General features: G+C 40.3%; 1 protein-coding gene and 1 long non-coding RNA gene across 6 annotated transcripts in view; one reads left to right on the top strand and one right to left on the bottom strand.

Moving 5' to 3' along the window:
- Positions 1-20,895, bottom strand: part of lsamp (limbic system associated membrane protein) — a 722,044-nt gene that overhangs the window by 134,537 nt on the left and 566,612 nt on the right. The gene's annotated exons all lie outside the window — the stretch shown is intronic.
- Positions 4,913-20,895, top strand: part of LOC145651905 (uncharacterized) — a 34,339-nt gene continuing 18,356 nt past the window's right edge. The window contains exons 1-2 of the long non-coding RNA XR_014118002.1: positions 4,913-5,451; positions 10,666-10,794. This is a non-coding gene — a long non-coding RNA (uncharacterized LOC145651905). The remainder of the gene's footprint in view (positions 5,452-10,665; positions 10,795-20,895) is intronic.

The raw sequence follows: 20,895 nt of genomic DNA, 5'->3' as shown, positions 1-20,895 counted from the left end.
AGATAGTTGAAAGAACATAAGGTGAAGTTTGTCCCAATTCTGCTCTAAACCGTCTGATACCTTGAATGCATACAACCCTTTTACTCACACCCTTTGACAACATAAAAGTGTATGCTTCAATGATGACCTTAGTGGTTAGGGTGAGAATTGGGACAAGGCCAGAGAGACAGAGCAAAAGAGAGAGAGCGAGAATGAATGTTTGAGATGTACACATAGCAAATTCAATTTACTGTCATACCATTACATTTGTCTACCATACTGTCCTATTTGACCTCATTTATTGCATTTGGAAGGTTGCAGTTTATTGCCAATTTATGATCTGCCTGCTTGGGAAAATAAGTGGGTCTTCTAGTACCCAAGATGTCTTTGATAAGAGCATTATGAACCATTAACAGAATTATTAACCCCCATAATGATGTTCCCACTGACCTCAACATTGATGAGGTTCTTCCATAATCACAAAAGAAACACTAATAGAAAAGCAAAAGAATATTATATAAAACATATATAAGATATTTGTTCTGTTTGCAGCTCTCAACCTGTTTGTGACATTACTGCTTAATTCCTTTCTTAATCAAGCAGACACTTTAAATGTTAAATGCATATTAAATTTGATTCCTGGGGTTCAACTCACCATGTGGAGCATCATCATGATAATAACTACTTACTGCTATATTAAGAAGTACAGTTAAAGCACTAAAAAAGTTGTGTACTTCAAGGTCTGAATAAATGCATACACACATATGCATGCATACACAGATGCACACACACAGAAACCACCCAGCTGTCTTCCCTGACAAATCTTTCCTCTCCCTACTGCAGAACTCTTTCTCCACACTAAAGCCATGACTCATTATGTGTTCCTTTTATCACGCGGCAACCCTGCCAAGACTGTGGTGCCCTCACTGCCCGTCCTCCCGAGCTCTGCCTCTTGTATTTATGCCCATGCCAATGCCCACTAATGCATAGCTCCATATATTTACTCTGTTTCCATGGGGCACAGGCACTGCCTCTAATAAAAAGACACAATTACAGGCTCTGACGAAAGAAGGTGTGGAGTGGACATGACTGGAGGTCAGTTTAAAAGCAGAGAACCCCAATAAAAGAGATGGATGGCTTCTCTGGACATTTACATTCACTGTCTTTAAAATGTGGCTGAGGAAGAGATCAGAGAAGCAACTACCCCTTCAAAGGTCTACATACATATCCAGCAGTATACCCACAATATAGAAAAAAATCCTTATGTCTTCTGATATTTATTTTTAAGGAGCTTTGATTTATTTTACAGTGTGTACTCTGTACTGAAACAAATTGTTGTTTCAAAACCTCAAAAGTTTGTCATCTCAATCCTGGTCCACCTCACTGTCACTCGGAAATTGATTTCTGAGATGCCATGTTGATGGCTGTAGCGACAGTAACAACAAAAATAATAAATGTTGTTGCTGTATTCATTTATATAGCAACTTTCTCAAACCCCAGGTCACAATATAAAACACATACAAAATTTTTAATTTGCAGTACTTGATAGGTTCCATAGTAATTTTAATTAGCTTTTGGGTATAAGTGGTGTGCTTTTAAACTGAAGTTGTGAAAGGCTGAGTTCATCAAAAGGCAAATTTGATGAAGCTGGACAAAATCACCTGTCATGTTTCTGATATTAAAGCTTGTACACTGCCTTCCTCCTCTTCTGTCTTCATTTATTGTGACTCTGCCATGTTCAGGATGGGAGGCAGAGGAAAAGAATGGTACCAAATGTTTCTGGATGCAGTGCCTGGCTCCGCCCCAAACCTCATACTATCATGGTAAAGGGTATTTCAAAACACACCATTCATGTTTGCTGCCTGATATATGCTATTTAACCTCAAAAAGGTTACACCTCATTTGTCATGCATTAATTTGGAAAATACCCAAGCTACTTGCTCACATATTAACAGTACATACTCATAAAACAGCACAGTAACTTGTGGCATGTATCATGTGGTTTTGAATGTAGCTTTTGACCACACCCTGTGTAGTTCTGATTCACTACAAAAAAATAACTGATGCCTCCAAGGAAGAAGGGCTGAATCTACAGTGGTGGCTAATCCATCTGAGACTGGAAGTCCATTGTAACCCATATAATATAAAAGCCAAAATATATGATGCTTTAAAAAGGTTTATTCATTTGTGCACATCTCCTACATTAACATCTGCTATGTGTTGCATTGTGGTCTAATGTAGTGTAGAAGGTTCTTCTGATGTTGGTTTCAGCAGATTCCTAGCCCATTTCATTACAATTTTCAGCAGTCCTTTATCCTTGTATGTGTGCATCACTTATGTGATCACTTGTGAGAGAGGACAGAAGACTTTGGTGCTGGAGCGCACTTGCTCTTGACAAGTGTTTTCAAGTCTAAATGGTTTTCTTGGTGATCTTTTGACTTAGGTTTTAAAGTTGGACTTAAATTCTGCATAATTCCAATTAAGCTATTTGATTTTAACCATCTAAACCGAAACATTAGCTACACATATACACTCATATACACTTGGTATCTTACAGAGTAATAAAAGAGTAATAAAAATATTGCACATCATTTGTCATGTACAAATGAAACAGTTGGCTACATAAAGCCAAAATATGAACTAAAAAATACATTTTTTTATATATTGAAAGAATATTTCAGCACTTGCTCATGCCTACAGCTTTATCTGCCCCTTTGCCACTATTTTGCATTGGATGGTCTTGCCTTCTGGACAATTCCTACTTCTGAAGTCAATGCATTTGACCTAATGCTTTACCTCTTCAAAGACAATCTAACAAATTTTACTTGAGTTTTTAAAGGACAAGCCCTTAAGATAGCATTGGGAATTCCTTTTAAGGGAAACAACATGGACAACTCGAAGAGGGCGTGTTCAAAACAGGACTAAAGGCAGATGGCGGCAACCCTGTCAGTACTTTATTCAAAGATGTGCTCAGAATGAATGGGCCTACGTCACTGGGAGCCTGAGATAAGCCAGGGAAGCCTAATCAGCACACAGAACTACAGAGCACAGTTAAATCATTCCTCAGCATGGCTTAAAAAAGAGAATATGGATATGTTAAAAATTACTGCAATGAAAAATGAATGCGACACAAACCAGCACATGGCAAGCCAGCAGACACAGCTTTGGGTCGCTGTGATGACCAAAATAAACGAAGTCTCTCAACTGACCTATTTGCATTCTCTTAGATGTTTGCATAGCAATCAGAGTCACTTAATTTGGCCAAATCCTCTATTATGACAGTACCAAAATCAATAATGACATGCAAATTTATGATGTTACCTATAATGCTATTTAAGTCTTGCCATGGAAGCTACAGAAGAGCTCCTATGAGACATACACAGGGTATCACTTTTTATTCTCAGTGAGTAGTTTGAATTGGACATATGTTGGTAGAGGTAAATGAAAGCACACATTCACATTACATGCTTACATTGTGCATTATAATGAAGATGCGATGGTAACAGTGTTAATAATAATTATATGTCTTGCACACCATCTAACACTCAAAAACCAAGATAGATATTACAGAGTGGATTTCAATTATGTTGAAGAGCTCACTGGAAATGAGGTAAATGCAACTTTGGAAAGTTATTTCTGTTATGCCGTATGTCACTACACATCATACAACATTATCCACCCAGTATGATGGTATAATATGAACATGTGTGTAATGGTACTTATAGCAACAGTGAGAATCCATGTTACAGAAAGACATCTCAGATATTAAGATAAGTAGGTTTCTCTTGTGTTGTTTGTGACTCGAGATCCTCTAAAACCTGAATTTTCACATTAACAGAGCAATGTATTTATATTGAAAGGTGTGACAAATCACACTGTAGTCTGGCAGATAAAAAATGCAAAAATGGCACATTAAACTGCATAGAAAAATACAAATTTACACACGCAGCAGCTGATCTAAAAGACTGACCCTGTAGTTACTAAATTATTATCTGACTGCAGAAAATAAAGTTCATGCAACCCCACCAAACATGCATGTGCGCGCGCACACACACACACACACACACACACCACTCTTTCTCTTTTACACACACAGATTTGGCTCTGAGGTGACATGATATTGTGGTACTGCACACTGATGGATCTCTTTATCATCAATTATTGATTAAATATAGCACTAACTGCTTCAATGCTGCAAGCTTCAACTCATGTGAGTGTGGAAGATAACTGTTTGACTACCCTTTTATATCTCCCCATCACCTTCATTCCTTCAGTCTTCCTCTTTCCACTGTTTCTATTTTTATATTCCTCTTCCATCATCACTGTCCACCCCCAAGTAAAACCCCTCCTCTCTATTATTATGCTCTTAACCAAAGAAAGCACTGAAATTTTATCAAATTTCTTCACTTGGTCAATTTGTTTCTATTGACTGGGATACAATGTATTTGGTACTATATCTATCTAGTAGCTCTATAGAGGAAACTCTGGGTCAAATTTTGCTTGTATCGTTCTTGGAGAAGCTGAAAGTGGAAAGCTTTGAAAGGGTGTGTTCCACAGTCACACCCTCCCCAACACCAGTCAGGTACATATATGCTCAGGTCTAGAGTTGGCCTCCACTATGTATAATCCCTGAAAATCATTTTGTGATACAGATATTGCAAGTCTGCCATATGTCTTACATGACTCATACATTTTTGATGTTATTGTGAGCATCCTTGCCAGTCTCAGATACTTCAGATGAGTGTTCTGTAGGAGCTTTGTGTGTTCACATCTAACTAATGCAGGTACAAAAACAAATCATTCTAATTATAAAAAAAAAACACAGGCCAGTCTTAAACATGACACATAAATTGTGCTCCAAAGTGCCCTTTCTATACTGTGTGGCTTTCTATATTCATAACATGTAGAGATGTAATCATAATGAACAATTTAATCTGTATTGCACAGCCTTGGGCTAAAAGTGAGCAAGTGTGAAATCACTGCCTCACAAACCCAGCTTGCTTGACTGATGCGACCAACTGAATCCCCATTTTCCGCCAGTGCATGGCCTCATGGAAAAGCGGGCTCACCATCACTGCAGTAAAGGAGTTCTTGTTGTGGAATTAAGGCCCAGGAGAATTAAGAGATGTAATCAGCTTGTTAAGCTCCCTGTCTTCCGTCCTTGAACACTGCCGTGACCTCGGCGGGGTAGTCAAGGAGTGAAAAGCTCCCCTCCACGAGCCTCTGATAGAGGCAGCGATGAATGGATCATGCCAGGGCCCTGTCGGCAGGGCTCTCAGAGATAACAAGGCTTTTCCTTTTGAGGCAGCTGGGACACAGAAGGGAAGGGACATGGTGAAGCAGGTTTGGGACCCGCAGCAACACTGAGGACTCACTTCCATAGGACACTCTTACTGTGTGAGCATGCTCAGACTACAGACCTTATTTGTTCAGTGTACTTTTTCCACAACAGCCCTCTCTCTCTCATCTAAGGTTAGTGAGCTGGTATTTACAGGATGATGCTGTCTATAATGTGTTGAGTTAGTTGGTACTGCTGAAAATGTTGCTGTCTATAATTGTTTGGTTAGTTGAGCTGGTAGAGCTGGTAATGTAGATGGTGCTGTCTGTATTAGATGAGTTAGCTGGTAGCAGTAGGAAATGGTGCGGTCTATAATGTGGTGAGTTACCTGGTCCTGTCTATGGGAGTGTATAGAGATGAGAAATCTGACATTGGAGAGCAGCTGTGCAATATGGAAAAAACAGTATACTGCAGTTATATTGCTATGTAGTGATGTTATACCGAAACACTGGAGTTAAAGCCTGATTTGTGGTTAATGAAAACTTTGCATTCATTTCACTAAAATGGTTTGTTTGTTGGATCATGTAAATTCAAATACCCACAGAACAGTAATGTAAAATGTATGAGATGGACACATTATAAGAGCCAGCCTTCTTTGACATCAGTATTACAAAGACCTATTACAAAGACCTACCTACTGTGATAATGATTACCAAACAATAAACGATGCCCTACACCAACAAGCCCGTGACTTCCAGCAGTAGCTTGACTATTATGAAAATATAGAATGGCGGAGAATCTGTCATCTTGACACAATTTACTGCACCTCACACCTCAGCCTGCCTGAACTTGTAGTAGATCATCACACACACACACACACACACACACACACACACACACACACACACACAGACACACACACTCCATCACTTGATTAGTTACCTGAGTTCTGGAAGAATAGAACAGCAGTGGTACCCCTTCTGGATTAAAACCAGATCTTTATAACCTGCCCCCACACAGACTCTCTCAATAACAGCTGCTGAAAAGAACATTGCAGCCATCTCACAATGATGGTGTGCTTGGTTACTGATGGATGGCTCTGAGAGCAGCTTTGGACTGGTAGTTCTTGCAGAAGATAGGCAGATCTAATGTGTAATGCATGTCACACCCAAACACCCCCACCCCCATATATATATATATATATATATATATATATATATATATATATATATATATATATATATATATATATATATATATATATATATATATATATATATAAAGTTGATCACTTCATTACCTACAGAGAAATTAACATTCTTCAGTCTTAACAACAGGAATGTTATCCACTGACCTAATAAAAAATGTCCCTAATTCAGATAGATTGTCTATCTTTCATAATCGTTTACCAGTTTCTCTGTCTTTGTTCCCAGAATTGTTCTCTCTCCTTCTCTGAAACTTTCAAACTTCATCTTCACTTCTCCTTTTTGTCTTTCTTCCTCAACATCCATCACCTCCACATCCCTCTCTTTCACCCTGCCTTTCTTTCTCACTTTCTAAGCAGAAAAATCAGACAAAGTCAGCAGTTTCATTATGGAGGATTCTTGCTGTCAGTTTGCTGATGGTGCACTGTGCAGCATGTCTTTGCACATAGCCATCTGTATGCATTTGGTTTAACATGGTGAATTCTCTCTCTCTCTCACACACACACACACACACACACACACACACACACACACACACACACATGCAAACAAACATATTGAAACACTACCTGTTCTGTTCTTGCCAACAGCAAGAACAGGGCACTATGCATTAAGTTTACACTAGTTACACATGTGCGCTATACTGCCTATAAAGAAACAACCTATTTATTCTGAGTGACACTGCCCACCTCTATCATTAGCTCGCCTGAGCATTTTTACACTGGGTAATTACTCTCTAACATCCTATTCTCAGGAGGAACATTGGTGTAAAAAGGCCTGTCTGTTCCTGTTCAAAAACGGTGATGTGTTGAGAGCTATAAAGAGCTGCCCGGCTGTCACTGTGATGGTTCTTCACCAAAGCTTCTGGTCTCTGGCTAGTAACTCACCATCACTGGAGCCAGTATTATAATCCCACACATACATATTTTCATCTGTATCAACATTTTAGCGCCTCTTTTCTTTAATTCCCATTTCAGCATTGGACAGTCTTTATAATTCCTCTTGATAATAATCCTGTTAATGATGGAACAATTGCATCAAGCTTCCTTAAATATCTTAATTTAATATTGAGAATAATAGAATATCTAGAATATTTCAGAGTTATGCATAATTCCACCCTCCCACCTCAGTGAGAAAAGCAGTGTGCTGTAATCCAGCATCTGAAAGAATACAAATGCGCTGGGTTTAGACTCCTGTCAGAGATGGTGACCTCTGGAACATTGTGCTTACTGCATGCACCACCACAGGCTAATTATGGCCCCCCATCCCCTTAAAAAACAGCACAACAGCAATCAGGGTGGATGTGTACCAGCAGAGGAGTCACTGTGTGAAAGCAGAACGCAATCAGCCTGGATGGCCTGATTTGTCTCTGTGTCTGTTACAAGGGTGCAGGGAAAAGAGACAAACAAATGGAGTATTAACGGCAAGCCTTTGAGCTCTGGGCTCCGGATGTGGACCCCCCTCCAGGGGTCCAGGCAGACAGGGGAGCTGGCATAGGCATGTCGAACATGCACTGAGTGAAAAGCCAAGCAACGTGTAATGAAGCCATGGGGGATAAACCACCCAGGAGAGTGGGGGAGAGAGAGAGAGAGAGAGAGAGAGAGAGAGGGAGAGCGAGAGAGGGGATAGTGGAGTGAGAGAAAGAGAATAGAGAGATGATAGAAAGTGTATGTGAGAGAGGAAAGAGAGTGAGAGAGTGTGGGAGACAGAGGAAAAGGCAACAGAAGAATGAGTGCAGGAGAGAGACAGGAGAAGAGATTAAATGAAAAAGGATAATTTCACAAAGAAAGATTGAGAGAGAATGAAGAAGAAAAAAAAAAAAGAAAAATTCTTTCAACTTTTCATGCACTCACTCTTTTCCAGAGACATTACGTTCATTACAGGAAACCAATGAGAATGGAAAATGGAAAGATCTGTGCTTTTGCAATGTTCTAGCTATATCACTTTCATGTGATGAAACTGGAAGACATTTTCTTGCTTCACTGGAAATGAGTTTAAAATCAAAACTGTGAACATAGCTCTTGTACAAACATGTCAAATTCAGTTCTCAGTTCAAAGCAATAATTCAGTCTGATTGAAGGACTAGTGAACAACTAAACACTGTAGCCAGTTTATGAAACCAAGACATAAGGCACTAATGTGTCATCTTTCTTTCAATCTCTCCCCCTCTCCCCCTCTCTGTCTCTCTCTCTCTCTCTCTCTCTCTCTCTCAAAAACTGCAAAACAATCAACTTACAAAGATGTGTGAACAAATAGAAAGTCAATATCCCATCAGGCCTGAAGATATTTTGATGTCTGTGATGTTATGGTGTGTCTAGGAGAAGCTGCTTGAGCAGCAGGAAGCCTCTGGGGCATCAACCCCTTCTACCTCTAGTCCATTAGAGATATGATATAAATACCAGAAGGGGTGGACAGAGAGAGAGATGGAGAACCATTGTCTGTGGTTCAAAATGAGAATGTGTCTATTACAGTCCTTCACTCCAGTCCGGATGAGCTATTGTCCTACACAAACATGAATGCACACACACGTGAACACATGCACTCACGCAAATATTATCGTCCTCTGTATAAGCAGAATTCAGGCAAGGTGAAAATGCTAAACTATGCATGCCACAGAGAAGTCTTGTATAGGATCCCTACATGGAGTCTAAGGAGTCTAGCTCTGGACTCTGTCAAGATCTGTAGAATGACAGGCTCTAGAGCAGGGTTCCCCTAATTATTTGGCCCAGCGCCACATACAGGCACACATTTGTATGCTACTGGCACCAAAAAGAAAAAAACGAACCAGAATGGTGTAGCCAAGTATCAAGCTCACTCTGTGGATATGAAAAACATGGCCAGTGCTAAAAAAGAATCCTTGATCATGAAAATGTATGAACAGCCACATTTTGTTTTATTTTACAGAACCATACCAACGCTATGCCAGCTTGTTTGCTATACTCTCAAACTCTAGCCATCTGCGAGGTGGCACCTTTAATATAAAGGTAGCACTTTATACATGTCACAGCAGCTTCAGTGACAACTTCCATGCAAAATCAAAAAAAGACTACAAATCTGATTGCCTCCTACAGTTACCACCAACCATACAACTAAAGCTAAGAAACCTTTTACAGATGCTTCATATCAATCAAGACAGTTGATATGATGGAAGCAATTTTAAGTCATGATGAAAAAAATATAGGAAACATAGATTTGTTTGTAGCAAGTGCCATTTCAGACAACACTGTGGTGAGAAGAGTGGAAGCTTTAGGGGAGTACTGTCTGCTCTGCTCATGTCACTCACCATTGAAACGTTAGAATGGACATAGAATAGCTGTCTCTGTTCATGAGATTTTTTGAGGGAAGAGCTTTTCAGGAGGAGCTGCTATGTTTGCTCCCCATTCAAGGAAGCATAAATGTTGAAATCATTTTTAATCAACTGCCCTAGTTCTTTGAAAAAAAAAAAGATTTTGACTTGGACAAAGTCATATCTGTCATCACTGATGATGCACGAACCTTAGTCGGACAACACAAAGGCCTTGTAATCAGATTAGTTGCTGTTAGGCCTGTGCTAACAGCATTTTACTGCATCATTAAAAAATCAGTGTTGTGTGCCAAGCTCTGTGGGAAAATGAAAGACACCATGGATACAATGATGAAGCAATTGAAGCAATGATCCTACATGAGAGTTTGAGTTTACAGCATTGCCTCTTCAGAGCTCTGCTGGAAGAAATGTCAGCAAAACATCATAGTCTGTTGCTGCATAACAATGCATTGGCTTAGCAAGGGCTGAATGCTGGAGAGAGTGTGTGAATTACAAAATGAACCTTGTTCTTTTCTAGGCAACTTGCAAAGCCAAAAAGCGTGCACCTTTCCTAATTTCCTAAAAAACAGCAAAGAAATGGCATATATGCATTTTAATGTGACATCATGTCTCACCTAAATCTGCTGAATCTGCAATTGCAAGACAAGAACCATACCATGGCAAAACTGTACGAGGTAGTTGAAGGTTTATGCTTAAAGTTGTCATTGTTTTAACTGGCTCTACAGGGAAAAAAGCTGCACTTTCCAATGCTGTGGCAACACCAAGAAAAACAAATACAAGTAGACTGTGGATTAAGTGGATTAACAGGGTTCCCCAATTCAGATAAGCAAGAATGACCGCAATGCTGCTTCTTAAAGTATTTCGCTCCACTTATATTTGTGAATCATTGTTTTCTTCAGTGAACATTATTGAAAGCCATGACAGGAACAGACTCTCCAGTGCACACCTCGATCAATGTCTTTGCATCTCCAGAGCACTACCCCAACCTCAGGTCTCTTGTTTCAACCACTGTCACTTCTCATTGAATGGTGAGTAAAATCAACTAACTGTAGTTAGGTCTACCTAACTATGACTGTTTTTAAGTGTTTGTGATCATAATAGGGACAACTACAATCAAAACTACTGTACCATTCCATATGAAACAGAATGAGACACTGGCCCTTGGCTTTGCAATACTGGATGTGACCCTTGAGGAAAATTGCAGAAAATTGGGGATCCCTGCTCTAGAGGATGACAGGCTCTCATGCCTAATCACTCCATCTCACACCAATGGAGAGTGAAGAAAGCTGATTTCAAATTTATCATCACAGCACAGTCAAGTGTGCTCACATATGCGCACACACACACACACACACACACACACACACACACACACACACACACAGACACACACACACACACACACACACACACACTCAATTCCACCAAAGAGATACACAAGGCTATTTTACCCAGTGAACAGTGGTATTAAAGGATTTTTAGTCAAGACTCTCTCATTCCGCTTGACCAGACAAAATAACGAGAATTATGATGAATTATAATAGGGTTCTACACACTATGTGCTTGAACCCTAATGAACAGAAAGTTAAAGAGTGTTTCTCTAAGAGAGAGAGAGAGAGAGAGAGAGAGAGAGAGTGTGTGTGTGTGTGTGTGTGTGTGTGTGTGTGTGTGTGTGTGTGTGTGTGAGTGAGTGAGAGATTCAGTGCAGATTTCTGCATGTCAACTGAATGTTCTTTCTGTGATGTGTGTGTGTGTGTCTGAGTGTGTGTGTGTGTGTGTGCCTTGGGGCTGTATCTACACACATTAACTAACTGTATAGACAGATTGGCTCCCTCTCTCTCTATTGGTAGTAAACTGTTTCAGTTCTATTTCTTTGGACATGTTGTGTACTAAACTGGAATCCATCCATCCATCCCCTTTTTTCTGTATGCTTTTGGTAGTTAACATTTCATGCTTTGTGATAATACTTAGGTGATATGTATTTATGCAGGTTATATTTTTTTGTTTGTTTTTCCTGTTCTGTTGAACTTTTCACAATTGGTCCACACACACACACACACACACACACACACAAGCAGGTCCAGATCATGGAGATCCGTTTGTGTATGGTGTGTATCTGCTCCATGGAAAGCGAGTGTGTGTCTGTGTGTATACATGTGTATGCATGCATAAAGAGCAGTCAGAATGTGCGATCCTGAGTGTGTATGTCTGTGTATATGTAGGCCAACTGTGAAAAGTTCTCACAGCAGAGACATGCTTCTCTTCCCGATCCAGTTCCAATTTCTTTGTTCTTTACAGCATGATGTATGTTGCCTCAGAGAGCATTGTTAACTGAAAACAAACAAAGTCTGTTCATATATCAGAGCTGCTATTCTCCCCTGTACATTAGAAACACACAAAGCACTTAATCAGTAGCTTCATACAATCAGTAAAACTTCACACTGATACTTCCTGTAAATGATGAGAACAGCAACTAACCTGCAAAATACATACACATGCACACATGCCAACATACACAGATGTGCATGCGTGCACTTCCACACACATAGTACTTAATGCAACCTTCACATCATACTGTAGCACTATATCACAACACCACTAATTATGTACCCCACTTCCCTATGGAACTGACATAAGTAAATACACACACACACACACAAACACACACACACACACACACGTGCGTGCATACACACACACACACACACACACACACCACAAAATTAGATATACACACATGAATGCATAGACATGCACATACATATCCAAGATTACACACACACACACACACAAACAAACACACACGAACACACACACACACACACACCACTTAAAATGCAACCTTTGCATCACAACACCAATGATTGTGTGGTTCATATTTCAAATGGCATGCAAGCACCCGTGGACATACACACAAACACACAGTGACGCATACACTTACATACAATCACATCTGAAACCGTTGCATACTGTTCAGCTGCAAATAATATTGTGGCTTTTCTAACACCACACACACACACACACACACACACACACACACACACACACACACACACACAGACACACACGACCAAATAAAACAGATGAAGCCTGAGGGCAATGCAGACTAATTCAATACCATGAAGGTCAGTGTAAGCTGTGGTTGTTTCAGGAGGAACCAGTCACACAGTCATAAGTACACACACACACACACACACACACACACACACACACACACACACACACACACATACACACAAGTGCACATACACACAGATGCACACACGTAAGCTTACACACACACACATGCACGCATACAAAATTAGATACACACACATGAATGCATAGACATGCACATACATATTCAAGATTACACACACACACACACACGCACACACCGTTGAGCTGTCAGAAATTATGAAATTTGGCCTCAGCATCAATGAACTGAGCTAATGCTTTTTTTTGCCATTACACAAACAGTCCTCACATGCCTCTGTCAGGCAGTACGAATCCTCATGAGTATGAAGGGAATGGAATTAAAATAACCCTCCTAGTGTTCTGGAAGTGCTTCCATGAGCTCCACTCAACCTGCTCCAAATCACACACGCACACACATACACACACACACAAACAGATGTTTAGCTGTTTTGTAGTCAATTCTGATAGCACAGTTTCTATTGCTGGGTTTCTGAGAATCACTGAATGGTAACCAGAATGGTGGATAAGGCTACATTAGCCAACAATGATGCACTCCAGTGATTAATTTTGTCTCAAGTCCTTTCCTTTTAACACTGTCAGTAGAAGCACATAAAACTCCTCTCTCAAACCTATGCATGGTTTGCACAGAGAAGTGAATTCTTTTTTTGAATTCACCAGCTTCTGCACCATACTCCCATGACACCATTGTATTTCCTCTCTCACTCCTCTGGTTTCTTCTCCATAACCCCCCCCCCCCCCCCCGGTTTCTTCCGCACTCCTCTCTCTCTTGGACGTCTCTCTTTTGCTCCCTATTTCTCTCTCTCTCACCATCTCTCACCATCTCTTACCCCCATTATAGCCCTTGTTCTTTCTTTCCCTCTTAGCTGTCTAATAGCATTATGACTCTCCTGCTCTCCTCTAAATCTGATTGGAGCCTAGCGGCGGTCAGCTCCATGCTCCTGCTTCTCATCTCCAAAATATGAGCCCCACTGCGGGCCTATTGGGATAGATCTGATTGAATCCACGGGGGTGTCGTTCAACTGTGCCATACCGGGGTACACATTTCTGTCCTTGCCCCATTTTTGACCTCGCCAGTGAGACTTGGCCTCCTGACCCAGTTGTGTGGAAAAATGTACACGTCACATTTTAAATGAAAACAAAACGGATTAGTACAAAACCCTCATCATTATTAAGCAATCCGGGGGGAACGTGGGTTACAGGAGGTTTCTAGAGAAACGGATTGGGATGACATTGGACAAAAATGGTTTTAAATAAATGCATTGTGGACTGCAGATTAGACTCCATTGCTAACTTCAGTGGGACAGTGGAGTACTCCTAGCAATAAGCTTTATCAGAACTACAGCTTACCAGCAATACAACGCTGACTTTTCATTCTCATTATTTGTCCTTCAACTTTATCCTGCTGTATCCCAAAGTGGGGAAAAAGCAACAGGCAACATGTTTACTTTCTTAAAATTCTTAAAATGCTACTTCTAAATGAAGACATTAACACACACACACACACACACACACACACACACACACACACATACACACACACACACACACACACACACACACACACACACACACATACACACACCAGGTAGCTCTAGGTGTCTCTCCAACATAAACAAAGATTCATTTCTCAAGCTTCTAAACAATACACCTCTCATCAACCTGCCAAAGAGTTCAAAAAATAGAAAAGAAAGTGCTGTCACACTGAATAATGCTGGTGTCTTTTGTCTTATCTTCTTCTCCACTTCCTCTCCCCCTCTCCATCACCCTCTCTCTGTTTCACATTGCTCATTTCTCACTCCTCTCTTGCTTTTTCTGTTTTCCCTTACTTCTCTTTCTTCCTCTCACTTGCTGTTTCATACTGCTTTTCTCTTTCTCTCTCTCTGCATCTTTACTTCTCTTGTTCCTTGTCATGTTTCTTTCAGTTACCAAAGAGACCAAACCCTGAATGGTAGAATACTGGAATAATTAATAGTTTTCCATAATGCAGCAATAACTGCACTTAGGGCATGCCTCTCCTAGTAACGCCCACAGAGGATATTACATAGTTTTACCAGAGTCTATAAGGCATTATGAATGCATAAAGCAGAGATTATTCTGACTTGTGGGGATGCCATTTATTCTTCTTGCCTTATTGATTAAGAGAGGCTCCAACACCCTCCATAATCTACTGCCCCTTCAGCTTTGAGTATGCTGTCAACAAAACCTCTAAATGGGCTACTGTTGAAGAATTGAGTTGTTTATGCTGTTTGAGAGTTCTGGAGTTCATTTCTACAACAAATCCCTAATCTAAATCTAGAAATGGAGTACTAGAGTGCAGTACTATCAGATTCTTTTTAAAACATATTGTGATGTTTTAATTCTCATCTTTTTTTCCACTAACAAAGAGAGAGGCAGCTTGCAGAAGGAATCTACATTTAAACTATTTAAAATGTTCATATTTATGCTGTTTAAACTATTACATTTATTGGTACAGAAAGTTTGTAATGTTGCATCACACTAGACGCTGTGAACTGAACAGAAACACGATTGACAAGTACAGTTTTCACTGGCCTCTCCTGAGTCTATCCACACACACACATACACACACACACACACACACACACACACACACACACACACACACACACACACACACACACACACACACACACACACACACATATAGTCTCTCTCTCAGAGGTCACTGATTGGTCATGACCTGACATTGTCAGACCTCATTATATTTACCTGTACAGCTAATTCTCTTCAGCACACAACCTCACAGAATGGGTACATCTTAACATATACACAGACATGCACGCACACCCAGACATATACGCGCACGCACACACACACGCACACACGTGCACACATGCACACTCGCATACACACCTTCTCATAACCAACATATGGATGTGTAATAACAATCACTTTGCAGGATTATTCTGTTCTTACACCCTCTTAAGGCTCCAGAGATGCTCTTCAGAATATAATGAACTGGCAGAATTTAATTTAGAAGTCAATGATCAAAGGTTTTACACTGTGTGTTTACGGAAGGACCTTTTAACACACTTGTTATGTGTTAGCATGCTCCTGCTAGGTGGGCTTTGTGATTCTTCCTGCTTCTTTTCTTTTAATTACCATTTAATTAGAAAGCTTCTGAGATTGTAGGCCTTTCCCATATTGGACAGCAGGATTCTATGTTAAAACCTACTGGGGATTACCACTGCCTGAGTGAGAAGAGGGTCACAACTGATAAAATAGATAAAATAAATAAACAACAATAGAGGACAGCACAGGAAGAAGTGATGTCCTTTATTTGGGAAAATGGCTTCAGCTGTATCAGCAGGGTTTATAACCTGTAATATGTAACTTTAATCTTTCATGTATTGTTATTTATACTTCATTATAGATCAGTAGTTTACTCTCTGAGTGAACTGAGAGAGTCGCTGCTCTTCTGTGTTATTGCTATGCTCAGGTTACTGCTAGAAGTTGAGTGTTTGTTACCCAAACAACAACAACAAAAACAACATCAACAACAATAATAACAATAATTCAGGGACTCCAGGATGCTTTACAATAAAACAAAAACAATAAAAGAGTAAACAGCTCAGATGAATCATAGCATTCATATGACTAAGCATATTGGTCAAAAAAATGCAGACTAATCTTGAGGTACACCAACATGTTTTTAATGTATTACAATTGCAATATGTAGCAGTATAATCATGATGCAATATTTTGATCCCAACGCCTGCTCTAGTTGAGCTGGATATGTCTGTAGGTGTGCTTGCCTACTATAACAGCTTAATTAGCTGGGATGAGCAGCTCAGCAGCAGGGCTCCCCCTGTGGGTGCGCAGGGGCCATACCACACATCATGCCACCATGTGATTGATAGCGATGAGTATTTCCTCTGAAGTATGGCAGATTGAGACACACATGTGTGGAGCTAACATGGCTGCTGTTCAGAGCCAAAGCAGCCAGAGTGCATGTGTTGCTTGGTCAGATTTGTTGTGTCAGGTAACAACAACAAACCAAGGGAAACCAAACTGGATCACCATTCTACACAATTAAAGGTATAAGAGTCCACAGAAGAGGAACTTCCTCTTTTTTTTAGAACTTTGTGCAGGTGTTTTGCTGGTTTCTGGTGCTGCTGGCTCATTGGAGCAATCTGAACAATCTGGAAGCCAGTGACAGGTCCAGCATAGCTGACTTGTTCATGACCTTTAGGACTGAGTTACAGGTGTGAGACAGTAAAAATGCCAATATGGGCACCAGCTCATCCAGCAGGATTTATAGTAAAAGTCCCATTGGGATGCAGTGCGAGTGACCTGCCCGTGACCTTTGGCAGTCGCAGGTGAGAGAGTATGAAACCAGCAGTGTATGAAGCTTTGCAGAAGCCAGTATGGCCTCCGCCTGGAGACAGTGACAGTCAATTAGAGAGTGGCAGGGGTCTAACCATGCTGAGATAAAGCCGAGATACAGAAAGTACAGGAAAAAATAAGAAAAATAACAAAGACATCGGTGCAACCTAATCCCTTGTTTGTGTGACGAAATGAAATGTGCACTGGGATATTTCAAAATATGCTTCCCGTCACATTAAATTTTCTTTTTATTTTATTCAATATAGTTATGGCTCACATACTTGTAGTTGTATTTGTATGCTGCAAGCGAAACGTGAAACACAAAAGAGCTTTAAAACACTCCTAACTCAGTTGGCACACAGGTGCTGAAGGTTGTTTAAATCAGTGTTTTTCAACCCATCCCATGACAGTTCCACAGTATTGTTCTATTCAGGTTCCCAACACTTTAGGATAATGCAAAAATGTGGAACTGTCTGGTGGGCCTCAATGCAAATGCTGGTTTAAAAGATTAGGCCTCTTCTGTCAGATTTCACAGTGTTTACTCTCAACCAGTAATATACTCCACCATTAAAAAGCAAACAAACAAAGAAGGAACACTTAATACAGTGTTGAATCTTAAGCAGGAAGTCAGACTAGGAGCTGGACAGGAAGCCCCACTAGAAGAAACAGGCGTTTCTAATAGAGCATGATGGGAAATACAGGAGCAATCTGTTAAGAGAATCACTGGGGGATTACACCAGACTGAGAGACATGCTAACGGGAGTCTGCCATGACTTAAAGGCTGTCACAGTCTATTAGATAAACACACACACACACACACACACACACACACACACACACACATACATACACACACACACACACACACAGACAGACAGAGAGTGACAGTCATTCACCAACACCTGCTCCCGCAAATGATGCTCCTCCATACCAAAAGTGATATGGATGTGCTGGGCAGTTCTGTGTAGGCCTGAGTCTCCCAACACAAAAGGGCTGCATGAGATTCATTCAGACCTGCTGCTGTGTATAGCCAGGGCAGCATTTCCATTCACAGCATCTGTATTTTACAACCTAATGATCCTGCTCTTCTGCATGTAGAAGAAACATTCTCTCATCTCTCTCTTCATCTTTCTTCTCCTTTAACTTATCTCTTAACCCCTGTCTCTCTTCAACTCTTTTTTTTTTCTCAAATATCTCTTATTTCACCTCTGCACTCTCTTCATTTCTAAGGTTTTAGGAACCAGTGTTTGATTTGCATACCATTACTATTTCAATATAAACTGATTTACTGTTAATAAAATGGACAAACTCCTTCATTGCCCCCACGGTATGTAAATCATAGGTCAACTCAAAGCATATTTAGAAAACCACAAAAAGGCAGTAAATGATGAGAGTGTGCAGATAAAAGCATAACTCATCACATTAGAATAAGTGATTTACTTAAAGAGTATACAGATGATATAAGTGTGGTTTCCTGACTACACTGTGAATACAAAGTGGAATTTTCCATTCAGTTGTTCAGTCTGTTTTAGAATGCATCTTACAAATGCCATTTTGACAGTGAAGGCGAGTATTAACCCTGTTTCAGAGGCACATCCCATTTGTTTCCTTCTATTTCTGGCATGTAGTTTCACCTGGGATGTGGGGCAAAATTAAAGAAACACAGATTTGCGATAATATGATCTGCAGATTAGGGCATGAACAGGAAGGGCCTGGCATAAACCTGTAACCACTCACACACCTATCCACACACACACACACACACACACACACACACACACACACACACACACACACACAGACACACACACACACAGACACACACACACACACACACACACACCCCACCCACCTACCTTCTGTCTGACCTCTCTCTGACAGCATTCACTAATCTCCCAAAATGATTTGCTGAAATTAAGTGCTGGTAATCACATCATTCTCATTAGCTATTTTATTCTTTGTGTGCATGCATGTGTGTGGGTGAGTGTCTGTTTAGGGTGGGCTATGTCATTTGCATTGCTGTCATGTTCACAAAAACATTCGATTTCTCTACTAAAGCATTCCTTTCTCAACCCCTGGCCAGCTGGCTGAAGATGGAGAGATGGAGAACATGAAGGTATTTTTATCTGGTTTTCCCTATAGATTGACAACGTCAGAGACTGACAGCATTCAATCAGAGTCTAGACAAATTTGCACATCAAAAGAATCTCAGCAGTAAAGAGCACAACAGAAGACTAGATTAGAATAGAATATAATTTTTGACACATGACCAAATTGAAAATAGCTGTTGTTACAGCTTTGCTACAAACAAAACTATAAATAGGAACACAAAGAATATCAAGACAGTTCCAACATGGACAGCACCCAATACACACTATAATAAATACAAAACATAACCAGTGAACAACAGCACACGTGCAATAACAGTAAGTAAGTGGAAGTGCAACATATATTTCAGAACACCTTGAAGAGGTCAAACAGAGCCTTTATTTAACTCCTTTGTGATGAGCAGACCTTAAAAAAACCTTATTATGCCTGGCTTAGACCCTAGCATGAAACAGCCACAGGCAGCCATTGGTCACACTGTTAAACTGGTTATCATGCGATATGTGGGGCAATAAATGGAGAGAGAAAGCATTAATTTAAAACCTCAATCGAATTTGCACACTCATTCAGGTCGTTCTATCTTCCCCCTTTATGGTGGCCACACAATTGCCATCATTATGGCGGTGTTTAAAACCTCCTTGCTGCAGGCTGTGTGCATGTGGGAGAGAAGTGCAAAGATTTATGATTTGAAGCTTAAGAAAGTACTCAGTTTCTGCTGTGATTGAGAGACTGGAACCTTAATCTTCATCATTATCATCATGATGACGCTCACGATGATCAAGCCAGCATACGACGATCACATGCCACATGTAAAGAAAAAACAAATCACAAAATCTCAACTTAGGCTAATTAACTGGATGGAGGTAATAATTATGGGAGATATATGGGATAAATATGATATGTATATGCATTGTCAAGTGAATAAGCACTTTGGTAAAATCCTCTTTGGCAAAGTCGACCATGGCTGACAGGATAACTGTGAGACTCCATAATCCACTTAACCCTGCTGTAACCGAGAACACCTAACAGCTTCAGCTCTGCACACCATAAATACAGTCAGAATACTGATCTGAGACCAGTTGTGATGATTTTTGTCTCATGGCTAAATAAATACTTCACCAAGAACCACTAAAAGTCTTTGAAATCTAAAAGATGTCACATCAATTTAACTGGTTCACACTTTATTATTTACAAAATGGGTGGGTTTGGGAGCTTTTCCTTTCTAAAAGAAGCCTACGGTGCTTGAGCCGATCCCTCCATATGACAAGCTGGATCAGCTGTGTTAGCTTTGGAGTGAAACTGGACTGAAACTCTGAAGGAACACAGGACTGGACTTGAAATCTTATCTCCAGGTGACAAAAACATGACCTCTGACCTAGAATGGCTGGACCATGAGGGCTGATGACCTCTCTATAGAAGCCATAATATAAAACATGCCTGAAAGACAAAACCAAAGCAGTTGTCCCCAGAGAGCTGCTTTC

The sequence above is a fragment of the Electrophorus electricus genome, chromosome 17 (assembly GCF_041902795.1).
Source record: "Electrophorus electricus isolate QZ-2024a chromosome 17, ASM4190279v1, whole genome shotgun sequence".
Taxonomy (NCBI): Eukaryota; Metazoa; Chordata; class Actinopteri; order Gymnotiformes; family Gymnotidae; genus Electrophorus; species Electrophorus electricus.
Note: the sequence above shows the minus strand (reverse complement) of the source record. Positions and strands in the feature narration are given on the sequence as shown.